The following is a 10,290-nucleotide window of genomic DNA, read 5'->3' as shown; positions in this document are numbered from 1 at the left end:
CCGAAAGACCTCTGCACTCTGATTGGCTCCTGCCATATGAGAAGTGGAAATGATTTGGATTTTGTTTGTTTTTGGTTGTTGTTGTTACTATTAGAATGATGACGATGATAATCACGATGGGGAGAAAATGGGAGTTTATCTAGTTCACTGAAGAGCCGAGTGCGAGTTGGACTCATGGAGGCGGGGTGGTGGGTTGGGTGGTGGGTGGGGCTTGGGGCTGTTGTATCACTGGTTGGACTTCCTGTAGGAGGAGGGTTAGGGCAGGGGGGTTGTGGGTCAAACGATCTTCCCCACCTCCCTCCCCACCATTATAGTTGGAAGTACACATGACGGCTGACTGTCCTGACAGAGGAACGTTAATTTTTTTTTTTATTATTATTATTATGTTGTCCATAAGGTTACTAGCTGCTCGGTATGTAGAGTGAGTGAACTCCCTGTTTTAACCCTGTTCCTGGTTCTCAGACTGCATTGGTAATGTTTGTATTGCTGTTGTTTGATTGCACTCACATTTGATTACAGAAAGCGTCTATATATGAAATAAAATCCCTGCCAAGGTTCCAGTGGTGGCCGCGTATTTTAATAAGAGATCATGTCTTTTCTGGATATTTGTGTCTTTGTGGCCTTTTTCTTTTTCCCCTTTCAGAGGCCAGTATCCCAAAGCAAGATCAATCCGATCACTGGAAAGTTCCTACAGCATCCCAGCATGGACATATGCAGATTTTTGGGTTTACAATAAAGTGATAAGTTGTACATTTTTAAGGTCAGTGCAATCTTTTCATTGTTCAGGGCTTTCCATGTCTGGGTTTTAAGCAAACTTCGGTATAGTTTCCCACACTGTTCAAAAGTATAGCTGCAATTTACTTTTTACTTTCCCTACATGATCCCTGACAGTGTGGATAAGTGTTTACGCTCTTATTACATCTTAGTTATGTGAGGTAACAATGATGATCGAAAACTATTAAAAAAATTAGTGCACCTAATTTTGTCTTTTATTAGGAAAAAAAATCCTCATTTTTATTTAGCTCCCAGTAAATTCTAGGCATTAACTCCAACGTCTCTGCTTTGGCAGCAGAAAGTCTTTACTTTTAACGTTTATTCATAATAGTTTGTTCATCATAAGATTAGAAAAAAATAGTGTTAGTACCTTAATCCTTCTTTTGCAGTTGTGTAAGTAAAGTATTACATGTTATTCGTGTGTACTTGTATCCTTTTCTGTTTTTAATCTGTAATTTTAATTTTAAAGTACTTTGTATTACGTCAAGTGTTGTACTTTGCTACATTATAAGTTGCATCGGTTACACTGTAAGTGTAATAGCAAAAATCACATGAAAAAGTCCTGACAATCTGAGAATGGACCGTTTTAAATTAGCAGCTGCAACTGGTGCGTCTGCGGCCACAGGAGGGCAGAGCTCCAGAGAGCTGACAGAGGGATAGGCCTACATGTTTACGCTCACAGGCTGAGGGTCAGGAGTGCAGCAGTTGGTAAACAGTTCATAAATGCAAAACAATGCAATGAAATGACGGAGCACGCCCTAAGCCAAAAGTGATCTGACACAATGCTGCTTTACCTGCTAAAATGCTAATGGTGGATTGTCCCGCATGACTTCTGTATTCACAGGGGAACTTTTACCTTTAGTGAGGTGTGTGAGGACATTCTACTGTGTTTTTTACTGGGACAGAGAGGATGCATGGACTGGATATACTGGGACAGAGAGGCTGAGTGGACTGGGTGTACTGGGACAAAAGCCGCATGGACTAACTATGTTTTGCTTTGAGAATGAGCGTGCGAGAAGTTGAAGCTGCAAGTTTGAGAGGATTTCACCATGCTCACAGATTGAGGTTCAGACAGTTGAGTATAACAATAAAGTCTTTCAACTCACTCTCCAGATGAGAATATCAACAATCATTGTATTGCCTATCAACACTGCGTGTGCTATGTGGTGTATAAAAATTGTGCAGTCTCTTTGCACAGCGGCTGCAGTCACACACACTTATTACAGCAATTTGTATTGTTTGGACAGCTCCATGTGTTGTCTGCCATGGTCATGTTTTATTCTGCTGTTGGTTCTATAAGAAGTGTCAGGTGATTTAGGCTTTTTAAATCTAACTTTTATGCAGGGCACATTTTGTTAACTGACCTACTTTTACTTTTTTTAAAAGTAGGCCTACATTTTTTTTAGTGCATTTAATTATTTTTCCTAAAAAAATGTCTGCTACTCATCTTTTACAGTATAAATATCACATAAAACCAGCATGGGAGTGTATGCCGCACGCGCACACACACGCACACACGTACGCCTGTCTAATCTGTCACTCTTTCATAATTTGATCATAATCTCTAATCATCATCACATCGTATCTTAAAGGTGTTCTCAATCTGGAGTGGGATTATGGGATTGCTAAACATGTGTGAATGAATGATCCAAATATGTGTGTGTGTGTGTTTGGGGGAAGTGGGAGGGAGTAAAGGGGGTGGATTTAATTTGATGATGGGGTACAGGGTGTCCTCTCACTGATTCACCCACTGGAGACACTTTAAGCCTGATATTACAATACAATAGACACTGACCTAAAATGTTTTTGTGCTACCCTCTTCGGTTCATCTTTAATCTCTTTCATTCTAATTTGTTTGTGTACAAGTACATGAAATGGAACAATATAAAATAAGTTTAGGAAACGCAGATCTGCCGTCTCTTCGGTTGTTGGTTGGTTGGTTGGTCAATCAATCCACCACATTATCCACACTGAAATGTCTGCAACAACTATTGGATGGGATATAGGATCAATTCTGATAACTTTGGTGTTTTTTTGACTTTTTTGTATCAACCAGTGACATATTTCTTCATCTAGCAGTTGTAGAAAAAGCTTTAACTTACAAGTAGAAGTCCCACATTCAAAATGATACTTGAGTGAAAGTAGATAAGTATTTTCAGCAAATTGTCCTAAAAGATGGTAATTTTTGTGCACAAGAGTATCACCTGTGTATACAGGATATGGGTCTTGTGCAAGAGGAAATAATAGTAATAAGTACGATATTTCCACTGTGGTGGTGTGAAGTAAAAGTAGAACTTATAAATTGGAAATACTTACGTAGCCTACAGTATTTGAGGAAATATACTTAGTGCTGCTCTGGGGCAACATGGACACACACCGCCTGCTGTTCGACTGTTGTGATGTGTTGTACAACAGGCAGTCATGTCCATGCAGAGTGATGCAACAGTCTGTATCTCTTTACGTTAGGTCTATGTTTGTATGTACAGTATGTAAATGTATTCTTTAAACAGCGGATATTGTTTGTTTGTCGAAGACAAATTTTCTTTGGGATAATAAAACTACTTTGTAATAATAATCCTATTACTTTGTGATCCCTTAACTTTTAATCCAGCGCCACTGTGACGTCAAAAGTTTAATTTATCCAATACTTTAAATTTATGACTTAATACCTGCATATCAAATGACCTTACCCTCAACCTCAGCTGTACTTTGTATTTAGTGCTAATTAGCACATATTAGCATGTTAACACACTGAAACCAAGATGTTGAACATGGTAAACATTATACCTTGGAAACATTGTCATTCAGAACATGTTAGCATGCTGATGTTAGCATTACAGTGGCTAAGTGCAGATTCACAGAATTGGCTGTACACTCAGAATTACAGCACATAAACACAAGAGCGGGGTGAAGTTAGTTTAATGTTCGACATTTATCAGTTATTGCTGATGTTACCTTTAATAGCTCCATGACAGTGATTCGCTGGGATAACATCTGCAAAAACGGACGAATGTCAAACATTACTTACCCCGCTAACACATGTATTCCAGACTTACCTCTTTTTATTTTCCTATTTCTCCTTTTATTTGAATGGATGACAGCTTCTGTGAAAACCTCGGACCATTTCAGTCGTCAACCTGTAACCTGGATCTTCAGAAACTCCAATTTACGGAGCACATCTAGGCCTACATGGCAACACTGAACCTGCCATATTCATAGAATATATGTGTATGTATTGCTGCTGTTTAGGCATTGTGTTTAGTCCTTCCTTCCTGAAAGGGCTGTGAAGGTGATCAGTGGTTGGTTGTGCTCTCTACGTCTCATTTGACCCATGCTGGAGAACATGAATAGAAAAACCAACAGTTTTGTGAACAGGGAGGAAAATGCAAGCCGTGTTTCTCTTTTTCCTTTTTTTATTCTTTTATTTCCCTCGAGTTCTTCTTCCACCCACTCTTTCTCTTTTCATAGCAAAGGATTTTCTGCATGTAGCTGTAACCTTGGGCTCGGCCGGCAGATGGACCCCTTGTGTGTGCTTGTGCGTGTGTGGGTGTCTGTGTGTGTCTGCGTGTGTCTGCGTGTGTGTGCGTGTTTGTGTGTGTGTGTGTGTGCGTGTTTGTGTGTGTGTGTGTGTGCGAGAGAGAGAGAGAGAGAGAGCATATGATTTTGAGTGGAGTACTTTAGCAGATGAGCATGTGGCCATTGTTAGAGGGATAATCTGGTTTTTTCTGCTCAGATAGGTTAACATGCAGCAGATTAGACCAGATTACCCCCAACCACACCAGACAGGACAGCCTCCTCCCTCTGAGCCGACCCTCACATCTTTGCCTTCCTCCTCTTTTTTTTCATCATAACCCTAACTTCACTTCATTTCATTTCATCCTCTTTTGGATTTTTATGTGTACATGATTGTCCTATTTTTTGTGTCTATCTCTTCAGGGCCTTCTCTAACTATGGCTACTCCACTTCTTATTTCTATCATTATTATTAATTTCTTCTCTAGAGTGGAAACAAATACACATCTATTTTGTTGAGTCCAAAAATTGCAATCAATGTTCTTCAAAATCCTCACATCACTCGTTGCTGAAGGATCATTTAGAGACTGTCTTAGACCCACCCGTAGGTGCAGTTTCCCCAATCTATTGAATTCAATCCATTAAAAACAACAAGTTTATGTCAAACAAAGACAGTACGATTTTATAAATAGAGGCCAACTAATAAGATATAAAGGGGGGATATAGGACAATGGGTGCGTGGTTGCAAAACAAATAGTCTTATGTCTTAAGTCTTTTGTGCTGATTAATGCATGGACATTTGATTGTGTTCATCGCTTCATTTGATGATGTTTCTTTATTAACTGATAACCCCACCCCATACTCATGTACTCAAGTGTTAATAAAAAAGATCACAAATAGGTGGAATATATATACCATATATCAATCTACACTTTAAAATATATTTACTGATATTCTACATTCCTGTCTTTAAACGGGTCATACTTATGGGATTGAGGAAGATACTTTTTTATTTAATGTAAGACGTTTTAATAACTGTGTCAAGCAACTCTGCCTGCTTTGGTTTGGTTTGGTCTGATTCTGTCCTAAAATAATCCACACATTACACACACATATTCACCACATATTCACCACATAAAAATCAGACAAAAACACAGAAATGTAATCCGACATACAATGTAGAGACACAAAATGTATGAACCACAAATAAAATAATTCATATAAGATAGATCCACAATGTTGTCTTGTCAAATTTGAATGTTTTTTGCAATATCATTGTCTACAACAAAAATCCATAAATCACTGACATGACATGTACTTTATAACACAGAACATATCTAGATATACATTTTAAACACCTTGCATTAAATTATGTATGGCAACTGAATACACTGAAATAATTTGGATCTGCAATCAGTGACCTTTAACTAAAGAGCAACTTCTACTCATTATTGAAGATTATCGATCTGTTTGGGTTTGATTTTGTTTTATTTATGTTGCAGCACTTGGAAGGTGGGAGACAGTTTTGAGTATTTCTGTACTTGGTGTCTTAAAATCCTAAAAGTGGGACATCTTATTTGGACAAGGAATGACCAGAAATTAATTTATTGATTGATATAAATCTCTTCATAGAATCGAATAACCATAAGGTTATTTTGAGTGTGTATGTATGTATGGAAAATCCTCTTAATATATTCAGAGAGGGCCAATTGAGAGCAAAATTACAATGCATATAAAAATGACTGAAAATGGTTATTAATATATTCTATACAGTTGCAACAGACAGTACACACACTGTTTGGACCACTCAATAAAATGGTTAGTATATTAATTTTCTTTCTCTTCCAGATTTATTACAGATACCCCGGATGGATCGACAAGGTATGAAAATCTGACTCATTCTTTTGTTTCCATTTCTTTGGCCCGTTCTCTTAACCTGAGTTTGCATAAATGTGTGTAATTCGAGGGTGTTGATGTATTAGCTGTTGTGTGGGTGTGTGTGTTTGTGTGTGTGAGTCTCCTTACATCTGTATGACCATGTGTCTCTGCCAGACGTTTGTTCAGGCTGCAGCTGTTTGTATTTTTGGCTGCTGGGGTTTGTTTGTCAGGCAGCTGCTGTGTTTGTGTCATTCAAGCTATTAATTCGAATCACACCGAGTGGTGAGATGACACTAACAAAACACAGGATAATGATGTAATCGCTGCCTTCACATCTGGCCCAGCTGTCCTAATCTATAGTCTAGAAAGCAGTGCAGCACATGAGAGGAATTTATTAGTCAAATTATCTGAATTATCTAATGATTTTGATTATTATCTGTCAGAGGGTGCTTGTCCTTTAAAGTCTGTGCTCTTCACGCATCTGCCCTGTGTGGATGATTGTTTGTGTGTCACTAACGTGGTCAGGTGTTTACACATGAATTTTTCTCTTTTCCAGCTGGACTAATGCCTCACCATTAAAACTAGCAGGATTAACTTTGAGGCATTGGGTTACAAACCAATCAGGGCCCAGGATTAGTTGCTCAGGTACAGTTACTTAAAGGTGTTCTAAGCAATGTTATGTTATCTCCTCACTATACGCGAGATGCCTGTCCCCAGAACACACTGTAAAAAAAAAAAAAAAAAAAAAAAAAAAAAACGTTGTCTCTGTAGACAGCCCAGGGTCTACAAACGGCAACAAAAACAAACTGTGCCGACCTGCACCCCGAAGCATACACACACAGTGTTCCAGCGTTCCAGCCAATGACCGACAAGAAGGATTTGGGGGTGAGGATTGGGGGGGGGGGGGGGGGGTTAGAGCGCGAAAGCGCGGAAGCACATGAGAAGGGGGAGGGGATGGAATGAAGATAGGGAGAGGCGAGCTAGTCTCGTTTTGTTGGAAAATACTTTGAACGTCAACAAGAAGTAATGTCACCCAACATCGGTTAGAGCTCCTTTAAGTACCTGTTGTCTTCAGCTTTCTGTGACAGAGGTTGAGATGATGTAGTCAAAATGGTCACACACACACACACACACACAAAGACTAAGACAGATTTTTCTGTCCACATGTGCAGCCACCTTTCCTTTGACCAATTTTCCCAAACCAAAAGATAATCAACATATTCTATAGTGATATTAAAGCAGCAAACTTTTATATTTTTAAATGCTAGACTCGGCAAAGGAACACATAAGGAAAGAAACTTTAGCTTTCTTACTAACAGTTAGATGAAGCTCAATACCACTGTAATGTATGGGCTCTAAATGTGAAGCTACTTCTTAACTTAGCATAAAAAGCTTTTACTTTCCTGGCAACTAACAAATTAATTAACCGACTATCAGACACTCGATTGACCATCACTGTTAGTGTGTATTAAAAGTGCTGTCCTCCCACTCTCTCCACATCTTAACTTTCCTCCTCCTACGTCCCCCACAATTTATCCCCCTCCTTCCTGTTTTTTTGGTTACCATTGTGCACCAAACTCTCCTGGATTCGTGTAAGAGCACAAAAGCACAACAAGACTCAGGAAGTGATTAGTGGCTTAACGAGGAGGAGGCTTTGTGGGGAAGAAGGGGGTCTGCACTGCCTCTTCCATAGGAGGAGGTGAGGGGGTTAAAGTTTCAGGGCTTAAGAGGTCAGTGTTAAGTTGTGGAGGTCAGTGGAGAGGTTAATTAGGAGCTGGGCTTTTGTTTACGGAGGATAAGGCGATTCACTTGGCATGCTCGCTGTGTTCATCCAGCCACCCTGGAATTGTCATCCACTCGCTTATACCCCGCTCTGGTTTCCCTCCTCCTCCCTAATTGTCCTGTCGCTGAAAAGAGACAAAGCTGAATTTGTTTAATTGTCACCATTACGACACACTCACCCCCTCATCACCACAACACACACACACACCTCGAAGATACCTTGAGTATGTTTCCTCGAGGAGACCTATGTTTGGTTCGTCCTTCCCGCTTCAAATAGAAGAATGTCTTTTCAACTTGGAGGAGCCCTAACCATGACTGTCACTCAGACACTGTTGTGTGTGCGTTTGTCCATTGTTAAAACACACGCAGAGAAACATGCTGCGATCTTCTGGAGACGTAAGCATCTCGAGTAGAGCCAAATGAGCTGCTTGTTGTGAATGTGGGAAGAAGAGAAACTAAACTGACACTGAAACATCTTTCTTTGCTGTGAAATTCTTCCTTGTTGATTACAATTATTCAACTTTGTTGGAGAATATTCTACTGTTAGTCCTTGTTGTTATTGTCTTGTGATTGTCCTTCAAATAGTTTTAGCATTGCACGCCGACCCCGCATGGACAGTAGGGGTGGGAATCCTCAGACGCCTCCCAATCACGATACTTATGCCACGATACAATGGCATTGCAATTTTAAACATATTGTAATACTCTGCAATATTTGGCAATTTCTTACCTTTTTTCCAACTTCTAATTTTTCCCAATTTTAAATGATTTCCCCAAAAGGAAACGTTGTCAACATCTGTTTTATCTAAAAAGATACATTTCCCTGTTTGATCATCTCACTTCAATTTTTATTACTGCAAAATGGGATTGTCAAACAGATAAACTAACCAACACATATATCATAAAAGATCGATACTCGCCACCTGTGTACAGATACATCATTGCCACTGAAAATATCGCGATACTATGCCGTATCACATTTCCCCCCCACACTTAATGGACAGTGAACTAGGGATAAAATACTTACAGCAGAACCAGAGGTAAAAGTCTTTTTTATTAAATGCATTCTTCCCTTACAAAACATGGCACATTACATTACCCACAATGCAACTCAACTGTCAAATGTTCAGTTGGAGATTTGGGTGTGTTTTGCTAGTGTCGGCTAATGTTGCCTCAAAATGCTTCATGCTGAGATAAGATGCAAGCTCTTTTTAACTCCACCACACCCCAGGATGTTTTCCTTTTTTAAATCTTCAATGGTGTTCCTCTTTAAGAAACGGTACACTCTATTATTTTTAATATAAAGGATTTTGATTATTACCACTGTCATGCATTATCTGGGTTGAAAAATTGGATACACGACTCCTCACACCACCAAGCAGGAACATCTGGCTGTTGGGTTAATTGGCATTGACCGTGCGTGCTAAAACATGTACTTTATATTTTGCATATACAGTAACTCTGCACTAGAGGTGCCACACAAAGCATATGGCCCAGGGCAACCAAAAATGTGTTAATGCTGATTGAATATGCTGCTCTATTAGACTAATGTTAGCAGGCTTTGCAGGCCTGATGCTAATCCAATGTAACAGAATGGAGCTAGAGCTGCAGCTTATCTCTGAATTTATGAATATTAGAGAATAGAAAAGTGATTAGAAAGTGATTAGAGTGGAGGGAGACCACTTAGAGAGAAACATACGCTTTCAGATCTGGGGGAGATTTCCAATCACACTGTCCACATCACTGCTGTTATAACTGATGCAAGCAGCTTATACCTGCAGGACCAGAGAGGTTAGAGATTTAGTTTAAACTGATGTCAGTTTTGTTTCAAGATGTTTTTCCTCCTGTTGTATCCCAGTCTATATTTCTCTGTTTAATGGGCCCTAATGGTCTTCTTGTTATTTGGTTATTATTTGTTTATTGTCATTTATTCATTGTTAGCATTTTTAAATCAAGGGATATAATTGCCTTGTGTTTGTCTTCACACATCACATGTCTGTTTTGTTGCTCATCATGATGTAGAAAAAGAGGAGAGGAAACAATGTTAAAGTGATTTTTAAAGTTGAAAATTAGCAGTAGTGTAGGCCTATATAATAAATGTAATAAAAAACAAATACAAAGTGCTTGGTTAAACCAGGATTAAAACATTTCAGGACCCCAGTGAGGGAATGTAAGCAGGCAACTGGACATCATACAAACATTAAATGGAATAAACAATAACATAAGATGACAAAAAATGGTAATAATAATATAACATATAAACAATGTTCAAAATACAACAGTGTGCCAGCATTAATCACAAGCTTTTAAAGCGTTTTTAAAGCTAAGTTTGTTAAACATCTTAC

The sequence above is a fragment of the Etheostoma cragini genome, chromosome 21 (genome assembly GCF_013103735.1).
Source record: "Etheostoma cragini isolate CJK2018 chromosome 21, CSU_Ecrag_1.0, whole genome shotgun sequence".
NCBI lineage: Eukaryota > Metazoa > Chordata > Actinopteri > Perciformes > Percidae > Etheostoma > Etheostoma cragini.
This window is presented reverse-complemented; position numbering follows the sequence as displayed.